Here is a 12612-nt window from a genome sequence, read left to right on the forward strand (position 1 = left end):
TGTGTGTGTGTGTGTGTGTGTGTGTGTGTGTGTGTGTGTGTGTGTGTGTGTGTGTGTTTGTTTCTCGGAACAGCTAATTTTTTCCCTGGGAAAAAATTTACTGTTTTGATGTTTCGATATTGTTAGGATTCGAGTTTTGCAGTTCGACATTACGGCATTCGATAATGAGCCATTTCGATGATCTAATATAGACCCGGCCTTGACTTCTGAGAAATAGATGCTGAAAAGGAGGAGAGCTAGAACAGAATCCTGAGGAACTTCGCTAGTGGCCTTCCTCTTCAAGGAGGTGAACTCCCCTATCTTAAATTTCTGGGTCCTATCTGACTTCCTGCTGGCTAGCCTGCATGTAACAGGGGGTTTATGCCTAATTCCTTGAGTTTGTTTACAATGTTTGAGTGGGGACTTGTATCAAATACCTTGACCAGGTCACATTAAGCAGTATGCACTGTTGCCCTTGTCCATTGTCTTGGTGACCTCCTTGAGGTCCACCAAGTCGAACAAGCAAGATCTGCCCTTGACAAAACCAAAGTGGATTGGATCATGTCTCCCAAGGTTTCCTATGTCATTATTAACCATTTCCATAGTTCTTTCCATGGGTTTGCATAAGGGACTAGTCAGATGTATAGATCTGTAGTTTGTGGGGTCCATAGATGATCCACCCTTGTGCAGAGGGGTGACTATTGCAGTCGTCCATTCATGTAGCACAAAGTCTAACCAGAGACTATGGTTAAATAGTGACTCCAGTGGTCCTGGCAGGTCATGTTTCATGCTATTTAGGGTTCATTCTGGAGATGTGGTGTTTATGGTTTTGGACAGTGCATTTAAGACCTGCACTCCCTAATGATGGTTGGGGGGGCTATGTTTGATTGTATTTTGTGAGGTTTGGCCAGTGGGTAGAGGGGAGCAAAACTGGAGCTGAATTTATAGTCCAGTAGATTTGCTTTATCTTCTGGCTCCATTTACAATTAGCTCTGCACATTGTTGTGCAATGCCATTGAGGTTGTAGACATAGGTAAAGAAAGGCTTATGGTTGTTCTTGACCTGAGAGGCTGCTCTTTCCTCAAACATTTTCTGGTAGACTTGATTTCTCCTCTGAGTTTTAGATTGATAAGAGAGTTTTTTTTTCTGCTGGGTGTTTCATTTCCTAACTTTTGTCATGCCTTTCTTCCTTTTGTTGTATAGTCTGTGTGGATTCCATAATGGTGTTTTTTGTTTTTCTTCTGAGCTTATTTCTGGTAGGCACATTTGTTTCTATGCATCCATTAACGTGATTGTACAGTGTTTCTGTGAACAATTCCACACAGGCAGCTGTGTTCTCAGGCTTTGGATGGGGATTGAAACTTTGCCAGGTTATCACTTAATAAAATTGCTTCAGGATTAGCTGGGGTTATGGGTTTATTTGTATTTCAAAAGAGGCAGATTTATAGTCTGACCTTATCTTACCAGAGAAGACATTACACTTGGTGGGGAGTGCAGCATCCTCCTGTTTGTAAGAACCAGGTCCAGTACCTTTGGTCTCGTAGTGGGCATGTGGTCGAATCTGGTTCAGGGTGTTTGTGTTTAGAAAGTTGAGGAATCTCTTTCCTTGCATATACGGGGTCATGTATGATTTCCATTTTTTACTGGGGTATTTAAAGTCACCCATGAATTTGGTATTGGGTTGAAAAGTGAGTGTCTCCGGTAAGTTTAAATATGAGTTATGGGTAACTGGGGCTCATAAAAGGGGACCCATAGCTTTCATATATTTTGGTACCAGCATTCAGTAGCTTTGATAGTGCTCTTAACTTTTTATAAACATTTGGCATTAATGCTAAAAATTAGCCTATTACCATTCAACGTTCAATGCTCATTATCTGTATTGTCCCTTTTGGCCAAATGTTGCTTATAGCCAAATTTATATTGTATACTGATGAGTTACTGATGTGTTCATGCCTTATACCACTCCTGTCTTCTTTAATATCTTTGAGAAATTGTGCACATGTGCCAGATATTACCATCTCTGTTTTCCTGTCTGTTATAGTGCTATTTGTACTGTGTCCGGTCAGTTTTGTTGTAACTCTTATACACATTTTTGAAGTGTTTTAATAATTTTATACTTTGCACATTTGTCTCCTTTTTCTGAGTATGGTGAGAACTGCCATCCACAATATTATGCAGATGACCACATAATGACATACAAACTAAAATGGATATAGGGAAATGATGCCCTAATGAAATGAAAACATACAGGAGGTGAAAAGACACAATTCATAGTTGCATGTAAGAGATACTGTGCATCATTGTGTGCCTGCCTCTTAAAGTACACCTGAAATTGCAGATGAGTGTACTTGTAGTAGCACCTGTGTTTCACCAATCAGGTGCTAATATGTTCCTTTAAAAGATATCAGTATATTATATGGGCCTTGCTTGACATGTCTCCTATATACACAATCAGTAACGTCTCCCATATAGAGAATTAGTAGGAATATGTGGCTTTCTCACGTCTTTCATGCTCATTTTCTGTAAAGCTCTTTCTGTTCTAGCTGTAGGTTCCTTTCAGAGTCCATCATGGGACACTTTGAGTGTTTTATAGTCTTCCGTCTCTAGAACATTCACCAAATTCTAGAACATGATAGTTCTTTATGTGTAGGTTCATATATGGCTTCCTAGCACATGACAGAAGTGAGAGAGCACTATTAATATGTTAATGGGTTGAATGATCAGTGTCTTCACTAAGTTGAAATATGAGTTATGGGTTTCCAGAGTCATAAAGGGGGACCTATAGCTTGCATATCTTCTGGTATCAGTACTCTGTAACTTTGTGTTTTTAACTTTTTGTAAACATTTATTTGTCATTAACATTTAAAATAATTGGGCTTATTAACATTCTCAGTTTACTAACTCTTGCAATGCCATCTCGCTCTGTGAGAGACAGGATTCCCTAAATTGTGCACATGTATCACTAAAGGCCCCCACATAGGTTCATAGGTAAGTACAAAGCTAGCTGCCATTTTGGGGTCTATATCATATATTTGAAATTCCAAAATATCAAACACCATATGTTCGAATCTGGAATTTTGAATATTGATAACATTGAACGCTCAGAATAGGAAATTTTTTCCCAGGGAATACACACAACACAAGCACACCAAAATAAATAAACCACACACATACAGTTAACAAAACCCAACCCCACACTAAACCATACATACATTACTAACTATTCACTTACCTTAACCCGCACCCTAACCCTAAGGTCCATAACTATCGCACACATACCCTATGAAACTATACACAAACAAAGCAATTAATACACACACATACAGTTAACAAAACCCAACCCTAGACTATACATGCATTACTAACTATCCACTTACCTTAACTCGCACCCTAACCCTAAGGTCCGTAACTCTCGCACCACAGTGCAGGAAATAGTGAAGCCATGGAATGGCCCACCGAAATCTTGCCCTAGGTAAGATTTTGATGATCTGGGGCTTCGCTATTTTCATCATTTGATGTTGTGGGTTCGATGTTTTAACGTTCAATATTTTACTTCTTCGAAGTTTTGATCTAGACCCGCCATTTTGAGCCATTTTAAGCCTAGCCACTTTACGTTTTTGTGCTTGAATTAATCTATCCCATTTTAGTTAGAGAGTGGCCTTACCCATCTCATGGTCGATAATTATATATTGTCCCTAATGAGAATGACTGGGATCATACCATATATAATTTGAGGGGACCCGTGCATGGGACAAAGCATTTAGGAGCTGCCTCTGTCTATTAATAGTATGGGGTCTGTCCTGTGGTAAGTTTTCTGTTTCCCATCCATGGAACCAACTTGTGTGTGAATATGGACAAGGTTGAAATTTGTTTTATGTGGATGGGGAGTCTGTTCCAGAGCAGCTGTATCCTCTATGAGCTATACTTGTCCCTCCAAACTATTCTCTAGATGTTGCAGAAGAGGTTTACATCCCTAGGCCGAGTATTTCTGATACCATATGACTTGTTGATATGCAGTAAATCCATCAGTTCTGGGTCAGAGGATGCCTTGTATGCCAGACACTGGTCACCTCTTAGCAGTCTGTAGGATACTGACTATAGTGACAGGGCTTTGTCTGTTCATGTGTCATTTTAGTAAAGTATCGCTGTGACATTCCAGTTATTGCATGTATCTCAAGGGATACATGCCAAAGGGGGCATTATTTTCAATGACTGGCCTACTGAGGGCTAAGTAAAGGGAGACAATGCTGTGAGGTGACAACGCTAACCGCTGCACCACTGTGGCCACCATAAACAGTAAATAAATAAAAACAACACCACAATACATTTTTGAAGGGGGGTAAGCCCTTCTCCACCCACTACACCCTGCTACTTATATATATCAACTCCGAGGTCACACTGACTAGAAAAAAAGAAACACAAACCTTCCCTTACTCACCCTACACTCCCATTGCAGGTGGTCATATTTGCACTCACTATTAACACACACACTACACATGTACAAAAATCATTACATTCAGCACTCACACACATACACTCTCACCTACCCCAGCCTACATCTACAACTCCCCACAACAATTAAACATTAATAAATTTCTACCAAAACCCTTAGAAACTGAACACCTACCTGAACACCTACCTGAATCTCTGCACATAAACGAACATCAGCCACCATACCACACAACTCTTAAAGAGACATAACATGCTCAATTACACACCACAGCAAACCTAACATGATTTCAGGGAAACTGAGATTCGACATAGTGCAGTTTTGAATAACTGCACTTTTGACATTCTAGTCTCAAAATACTGAAATTCGAGATTTCGGTATTTTGAGATGAGAAAGTGGACCGGAATAACCTTATCTGACAACAACACAGCCCTGAACACTAATTCAAAAGAGCCTGAAGAAGAAACTCATCAGTTTTTAGCTATTTCCAATTCTCACCAAATAATTCCATGAAGCATGTTACTAATTTTCCTCTTGTTCAAATTTGCCATACTTAAAGGCATAGGAATTCTGAAGCTTACCTGTAATTGATCTCCAACTCATTCTAGTCTTTCAGTGGTTTTAACCATAATTCTTTCCTGCCTAGATGATTCTGAAAGTTTGAGAAATTCAACTCTCGCTATTAGTTGTTGGAATTCTAGCCACAAAAATATCCATCCAGTCTTTACTAAACTATCTTCCTTCAACTGTCACCTCGTGCAGTGTACGACACTGCATTTATATGGTGTTTAAGTGTATTAAGCTCCCACTTGCTGAGACTGTGTTGCTGGCGATGCCTGATACCTGTTGGAGGCATGGCTTATGACATGTGTATGGAACTGCCAGGCCATGTCCCAGCTCCAGTAGAACACTGGCCATGCACAGACTTTGCAATATTACATCATATGTTTGGCCTGCTTCTGCTGCTTTGATAGGCCTGGAGGCTACAACTTATAGGATGTTCTTGGTATGTTTTGTGGTATATAATATGGCGCTGAGGAGACAGGTGGGGCAACACCAGGATACTGTTACAGTTAGACTATCTGCACAGCCAATGGGGGAAGACACATCAGCACTATCAATCATCTGACAAGAATGTGATAAAACTATACAGACATCTTCCAGACAGTGATGGGTGCCGTGTATAGCAGTATTGACAAAATGCCACCATCTAGTCCAGACCTGTATGTGACCATGACATGTGGTCACTCTGTTGGCTTGTGACACCTTCCCCAACTTCTACAGATGTTACAGCCCTGTGAATACCCAACAAAAAATAAACTGGCATTAGCATAGGTATATATATTAAACTGTGCCTCTGTGGCGTGCACATTGTGTTTTTGCAAGATGGGGTGTAAAGTCTTAACCTACCTTTGTTGCCATCTGGACATTGCTGTATACCTGACGTTCCTATAGCAAAGCATAGGTAGTCTATAGTCTCTCTCTCTGCACTGCTGCTGTGCAGAATTCTGCTGAATGCAATGCTAATATTGTGTATCATTTTTCAAGATGCATGGGGAAGGCTCCATCTTCAAGCCAGTATCCACTCCTCCAGAGATAATCCCAGAACCACTGCTCTCCTCAAAAGATGCCAAAAACTCTTCTGACCCTGTCAGCCTGCTCACCTCCACCCCCAGGGGCCAATCTCTCAACTGTTTCACATAGTAAAGCATGTTGGCAACACACTTCTGACTGTTATAATGTGGGATTGAGGCCTTATGGCATGTATATCATGGACCACTGTCTGCTGACCCCCATAAAGCTCTTCACCACCAACTTTCCAACAAGCACCATCATGAGTGCCTGTAGCAAGACATTTTCAGCAGGGCTGAAATTGTTCAGCCTTTGCTATCCACCTCACCCTCCAGACATGTAGGTACCTATGAGCACATGACAGAGAGAGAGGGAGACTGCATACTGCTGTGATTGACAGGATAATGGCTGCAGACAGAGTAATAGTTACACTTTTCTATATTTAAAGGTATAGTTATTGGGGGTATGTCATATGAAAACTGGAGAGAAAAATATGGGAATAAATACAGCAAATACTTGGCAGACATTGCAAAACTAACCTAGAACCCCCATCAAATTCCAGACCTGTTAAGAACTTTGCTAAGGCCAATTACCTCAAACTAAATGACAGCTTATTAAACTTCCAAGCCTCTCCAAACCCAGATGACACTGAGGCCTACTCTGAGCTGTACACAAAAGCACTCAGCAACCACATTCTTAGCTGCATAGAGGAGGCAGTACTTGTCAGAGTCAAATCTATGATTACAGCAAAAATAAACCACCCTAGTGGACCCTTAGTGTAAATACGGTATTCAACAAAAGGAAAAAGAAAATTCTCTGCAAAGCTGAGAAGGAACAGACAAAACACTGCAAAAAGACACGCACCAGTCTATACAAACAAATTAGAGAGCTAGTAAAATCTGCCAAAGCAAACTAAGAGTCAAAGATGGCCTCCCAGGTGAAAGATATCCATAAGGCCTTTTTTAATTATATTCGTAACTTCAGGAGAAACGCTCAGTAATGTGTAAACTTAATCATGAATGACAGCACTTACATGCATCCTGAAACTATAGCAAACTTGCTGGCCGACCAGTTCAACCACCCCCCCCCACAGTCACCTCCTGCAACACCCAAAGAAATACCAGCAACCGTCCCCCTACCAGTCATTACAAAGGAACAGGTCCTTAATGTGCTCACTAAAGCCAAAATCACAGCCTCCATGGGTCCTGATAACATTCCAGGATGCTGTTTAAATAGCTTAAAACAGAATCTGTCAGGGCTACTAGAAACCCTCTTTAACCACAGCCTCTGGACAAGCCTTTACCCAGAAGAATAGAGGACTACAACAGTCATCCCTCTGCAGAAGGGACACCCATTAGCTGACCTAGGGAACCATAGACCCATAAGCTTGACCAGTGTTATCTGCAAGGCCATGTAGAGAATTATCATTGACCTGATTAATAATGACACAGGAAATCTCCAAACACTGGACCAGACCCAATTTGACTTTGTCAGAGGGAGGTCTTTCCTGCTCAGTCTGGTGGACTTCTTTTTTCACTAAATATTTTTTTTTTATTATTTCAAATAAGATGTCTTAAACATTACATGAAATAAAGATAAATAACATATTTACAATTCTAAAACATTACTAACTTCAAACCATGGTGGACTTCTTTGAATAAGTCACCAGGGCCATAGATGAGGGTAAAATGGTACACATCACTTAATTAGATTTGACAAAAGCTTTTGACACAATCCCCCACTCAGGGATCATAGATAAACTTACTGAGTTAGGCATATATACCCTACATCATCAGATGGATAGGAAACTGGCTCACTGACAGGACAAATGTTGCCTGGATAGGTGAATCCAATTCTGATAAGAAACCTGATACTAGTGGTGTCCCACAGGGCTCGGTATTGGGACCCCTCCTGTTTGTTATATACTACTTTGAAGTGAAGGGCAATGCTGGGGGCCTTTTGCTCACCATGTACACTGATGAATGTAAGCTGAGCGCAATCATTGAATCTCCAAATGATGTTGACATCCTACAAACAGGCTTAAAAATGAAAAACAACTGGTGGCAAATCCTTGGTCTGAGAGTAAATGCTAAAAATGTGTAATCATACCATTCAGTAAATCAGATATCCCTACAAATTCTAATATTGATAGTATACCCCTAAAAATAGACCCAGTGGTGAGAGACTTAGGAACACATATAGCTAGCACCCTAAATGTTGACCGCCAGGTGGCTACTGTAGTGATGAAATCCTTCGGTGTGGGTCAACTTAAAGTAAAGGCATAGCATTAAGATCAAAATAATTCATAATACCATTGTACTCGGCCCTCATTGGACCCATACTCGAGTAAAATTCTCCCTTCTGGATGTACCTAATCAAGCACTTAGACCAATTGAAGTGGCCCCAGAGGTTTTTCAATAAAAAATATAAAGCATAAGACATGTCCTATGCAGAACAGCTAAAGGCTCTCTCCCTTTACTCTATTTTATATAATCACATCAAATAATGGCACAAACATATCACCAGATCCAACTACCAAACTCCTCGGAGTTGAAATAGACAACAATCTGACCTTTGACACACACATCAGCAATACTATAAAATTAGTTAACATAAAACTAGGCTCCCTCTATAGAATTAAACCATTCCTTACTCCACATGCCAGAACTTCCATTGCTCAGACCCATCTTATCTCCACTCTCCTGTACGCCTCTCCCATCTACACTTCAGTGTCCAAAGCTAACCTCAGCAAACTGTCTGCTGCCTACAACAATATTGCCAGATTTGCCACTAATTCTACTTTTAGAACTCATCACTGCCAAAACTTAAGGCAACTACGATGGCTCGAACTACAAAACCAAATTCTATTTCACCAGATCTCCTTAGCCCACAAAATCCTTTACAAACCCATAAACACCCCCATTCTCACTTCACTTATCACTCCATACTGCAATCTTAAAAGCCTTCGCTCCTCTGACAAACTACTTATATCGACTAGTAAACCCAATAACTCAGCTGGCAAATCCTTGTTCTCCAACACAGTAGGAAAAACCTGGAACACTCTTCCTCACAATCTCACAGCAATTTCCTCTCTTCCCTGCTTCAAATCCCAACTCAAAACACACCTCAAAACCCACTGGCTCTGCCCCTGTAGCAACCCTGACTAGATTACCTTGGGTATCTAGGTACTCTCAACTTTTCTGCTGTAAATAACTACCTTTCCTCAGGTATCTAGGTACTAGCAAATTTTTTTTCTTTTTTTCCTTTCTCTAGCTTTAAGAAACACTTAACAAAATACACTCTCTACTTCTCAACTTCTGCTTTTTACTTAATATCTAATGATTTTTGATATATATATTATAACCATGTGTAATGTTTTACCTGTTATTACAAATGCTTGCATGTGGAGCTTTTCTCCCCGGGCCTCTGCTGAAAATGGACATATATCCAGTTGGACTAGCCCGGTCAACAAATGTAAAATAAAATGTAAAATAAAATAAATAAAATAAATATTGACAGGTGACTTATACCTGACTAACAAGGTATTCTCTGATCCAACCATGTTGAAAATGTTACATATTTGCAAGACAAATTATATGAGGGTTATGCTTTCCATGGACCTGAAACTTATTTGTGACTATAAAAGAACTTGCTGGAGAGACAGATTCATATGCCAAAGGCTACCTTGTCTATGGAATAAACTTCCCAACTTTGTAAAACAAAGCCTGTCCCTCACTCTCTTTAAAAAGAATTTGGATAAATTGATAGAGAACTGTAAATTCACTCCTATGGGTACTGCCCATTAGGGCTCCAGCACCCAAAGATCTACTCCCCTGATACTACCCCATCCCATATCTGTGGAATTAAGATATCATATTGTCATATCCTGAGTATTATTGGCTAGGCTTGTATGGGCTCTGGTGCCATTACCCTACTAATCACCTATGAACAACTCATTCAGATTGTTAAGAATATATATGGTACAACAATTATTCATGGTGCCAACATTAAGGAACACCTTAGTAAACACTGGTGGTGGTGTCCTAAATTATTACAGTGAGTGAGGGATGCATGTGTTGGCATAGGACTGCTATACTTACTCCCAGAGTCTATAGGACTGCTATACTCACTCCCAGAGTCTACCACGTAGGTTATACAGGCCATACCCTCACCACATATACTGACAGGAATGTACAGAGATAGGTTGTCCAGATATCCTGGGCCATTTTGTTGCCAGTGTACAATATACACATACTGGTACACGCATTCCTATTACTAAGCTTTGGTAGTGTGAATACAGTGCATGGGTGTACATCCTAAGGACCTCCTCAGAACTGCCTATAGATCCATAATATGCTACTATTCACCCTAATGTTGTTGGCCAGCTAGTCAGTATAGTGTCTCAGATCTGCACATGTGTAATGCAGTGTGAGTGTACCTGTATACAACACCAGTACATTAAGTGCCTTTTGGGTCCTTATGATGGTGCCTGTTATGATCTGGCTGAAGTGCTCACTGCAGCCATTGGCTTCACTAGGACAGAACAACAGTGCAAGCACCATTATGACCTGAGGACCAATGTTCTTAAAGATCTCCACAACTGGGAAGTGGATGTTAGGCAACGTTGCTCTGAGTGGTATTGAAAGTAGATAGCATTACGCCGTTTTTATCCTGCTGTGTATTTTGGGCTATTCTTGCTTCTTACCGGTTTTTCAAGCATAGCTTAGAAAATTTTGTGTATGTGTTTGTGTGCTATTGTGCATCTATTCATGTAATGTGGACATGGTAGTACCATATGCCAGCTATATTTTGTGGGGGGTTCTGCAGTGATCTCTCATGGGTGGGATTATATTGCACCATCTTTTGGTTCCTGCACATGACCAGTGTATACACTGTAGTAAGTAGTTTGCTAGAGTTTAAAAGTAAAAACAAAAGACAAAAACTTTGTTTAACTAAAATTTGAGCACTTTATTGCTCCATGCAGGAATGGTATAAACTGTAACAACTGGTTGCTATATTTTATAGCAGTTTGCCATCACCAGTGTCAGTCTAGACCGACAAGGTGATCATAATTTTGTAATTCCGATTCTAATCTGAAATTGCTTTTTAAGAACTTGGCAGTTATTCTGTATGACTGATACCTCCCTCCTTTCCATGAGGTATGCAGCAGCTGAGTATAAAGCACCTGAATGACATCAGCCAATAAGGTGGCAGTTATCCCTCCCTCCTTTGTGAATATAATTCCAATGTCAGCCCATCTGAACCTGAGGTTTTACCTTTAGGAAGTTTCAAAATCACCTGCTGAAGTTCCTCTAAACTGACTGCTTTATCTTACAATGAGGGCACTAAATATTCTTCATAAATTTATCCAAGTTCAAAAACGTTTCTTTGATCCTTCTTTATCCATATGAAACTAAGCATACTAGCCTTGAAAAAATATGTAATATAGTTACTTGTCTCTTCTCTTTCTGCCATCATTCTCCCAGTTGGGAACCTAAGACATGTAGCTACTCTATCTTACTTCACTTGTCTTAATCATGCAGCTATAAATTCTTGTATCTTAAGAGGGATGCTCTAAGAAACATTTCTGGAGTTCCCATCTCAAAATTTCTTTCCATTTTAAATAATCCAAAAAGGCTGGTTGGTATAATGGTTAAGGTTGTCGCTTCTCATGCACAAGGTACAAGATTCAATTCTGACCTCTGGCCAATGCCTGTTTGGAGTTTAAATGTTCTCTCTGTGCCACTGTGGGGTTCCTCCTACCTCCAAAAAACATGCTGAGTGTTAGTGTTTCCATCTGAAACTCACCAATGAATGGAACTGTGGGCAGCAGCACAGATTCTACATGGTGCCCTATAGGGGAAAGAGTTGTATAGACCAACCACTTTGGGCATCTTCTGTGGTGCACAGTATCCTCAAGATAGGAGAACACAGATCACAGACTACATGCCATGGCAAGACTAGCCGCTTAGCAGTGTAAAATATGGCTTTAGGTGATTCAGTCATGTTGACTAATGTTACCAAATGAAAGGGTACTGGGGTAGAAGCAGTGATTGTTTCACTGGGGATGACTTTGCAGTTGGGCCAAAACATAAGCTACTGGTTGGCACAATCAGTTGCAAGCCATGGTCAGACCAGGCTGAAGACCTAAAAGTTAACTTCAGAGAAACTACAACACTTCAAAGGATTACTCAGGGCTTTAACACCCCAAGAAGAGGAGCAGGTAGGTGGAGGTGAAGAAGAAGAATGGCAGCACCTCAAAACAGCATGTGTGAGGATTACAGAACAGATATGGGCCGAGCCAAGTATGGAAATAAGGTACAGGAGGAAAGCTGGTGATGGAATGCAGAAGTCCAGGAAGTCATCAAAAGAAAGGAGGAGTGCAAGAAAAGACAAACCAGACTAGGAAGGAATACTGGTTGGCTAACAAAGAAGCTAAGATAGGAGTTTCATTAGCAAAGAACAAGGCATCAGAGGCACTCTACCAACTTCTGGAACGTGACTTAGTAGGTGGCACACAAAAACTATATCAGGTTGCAAGACAAAGACAGAAAGATAAAGAAAATGGTCAGACGCCCTTCATAAGGGATACCAGCAATAACCTGCTCACC

The sequence above is a fragment of the Protopterus annectens genome, chromosome 7.part0 (assembly GCF_019279795.1).
Source record: "Protopterus annectens isolate FY-2018-M chromosome 7.part0, PAN1.0, whole genome shotgun sequence".
NCBI lineage: Eukaryota > Metazoa > Chordata > Ceratodontiformes > Protopteridae > Protopterus > Protopterus annectens.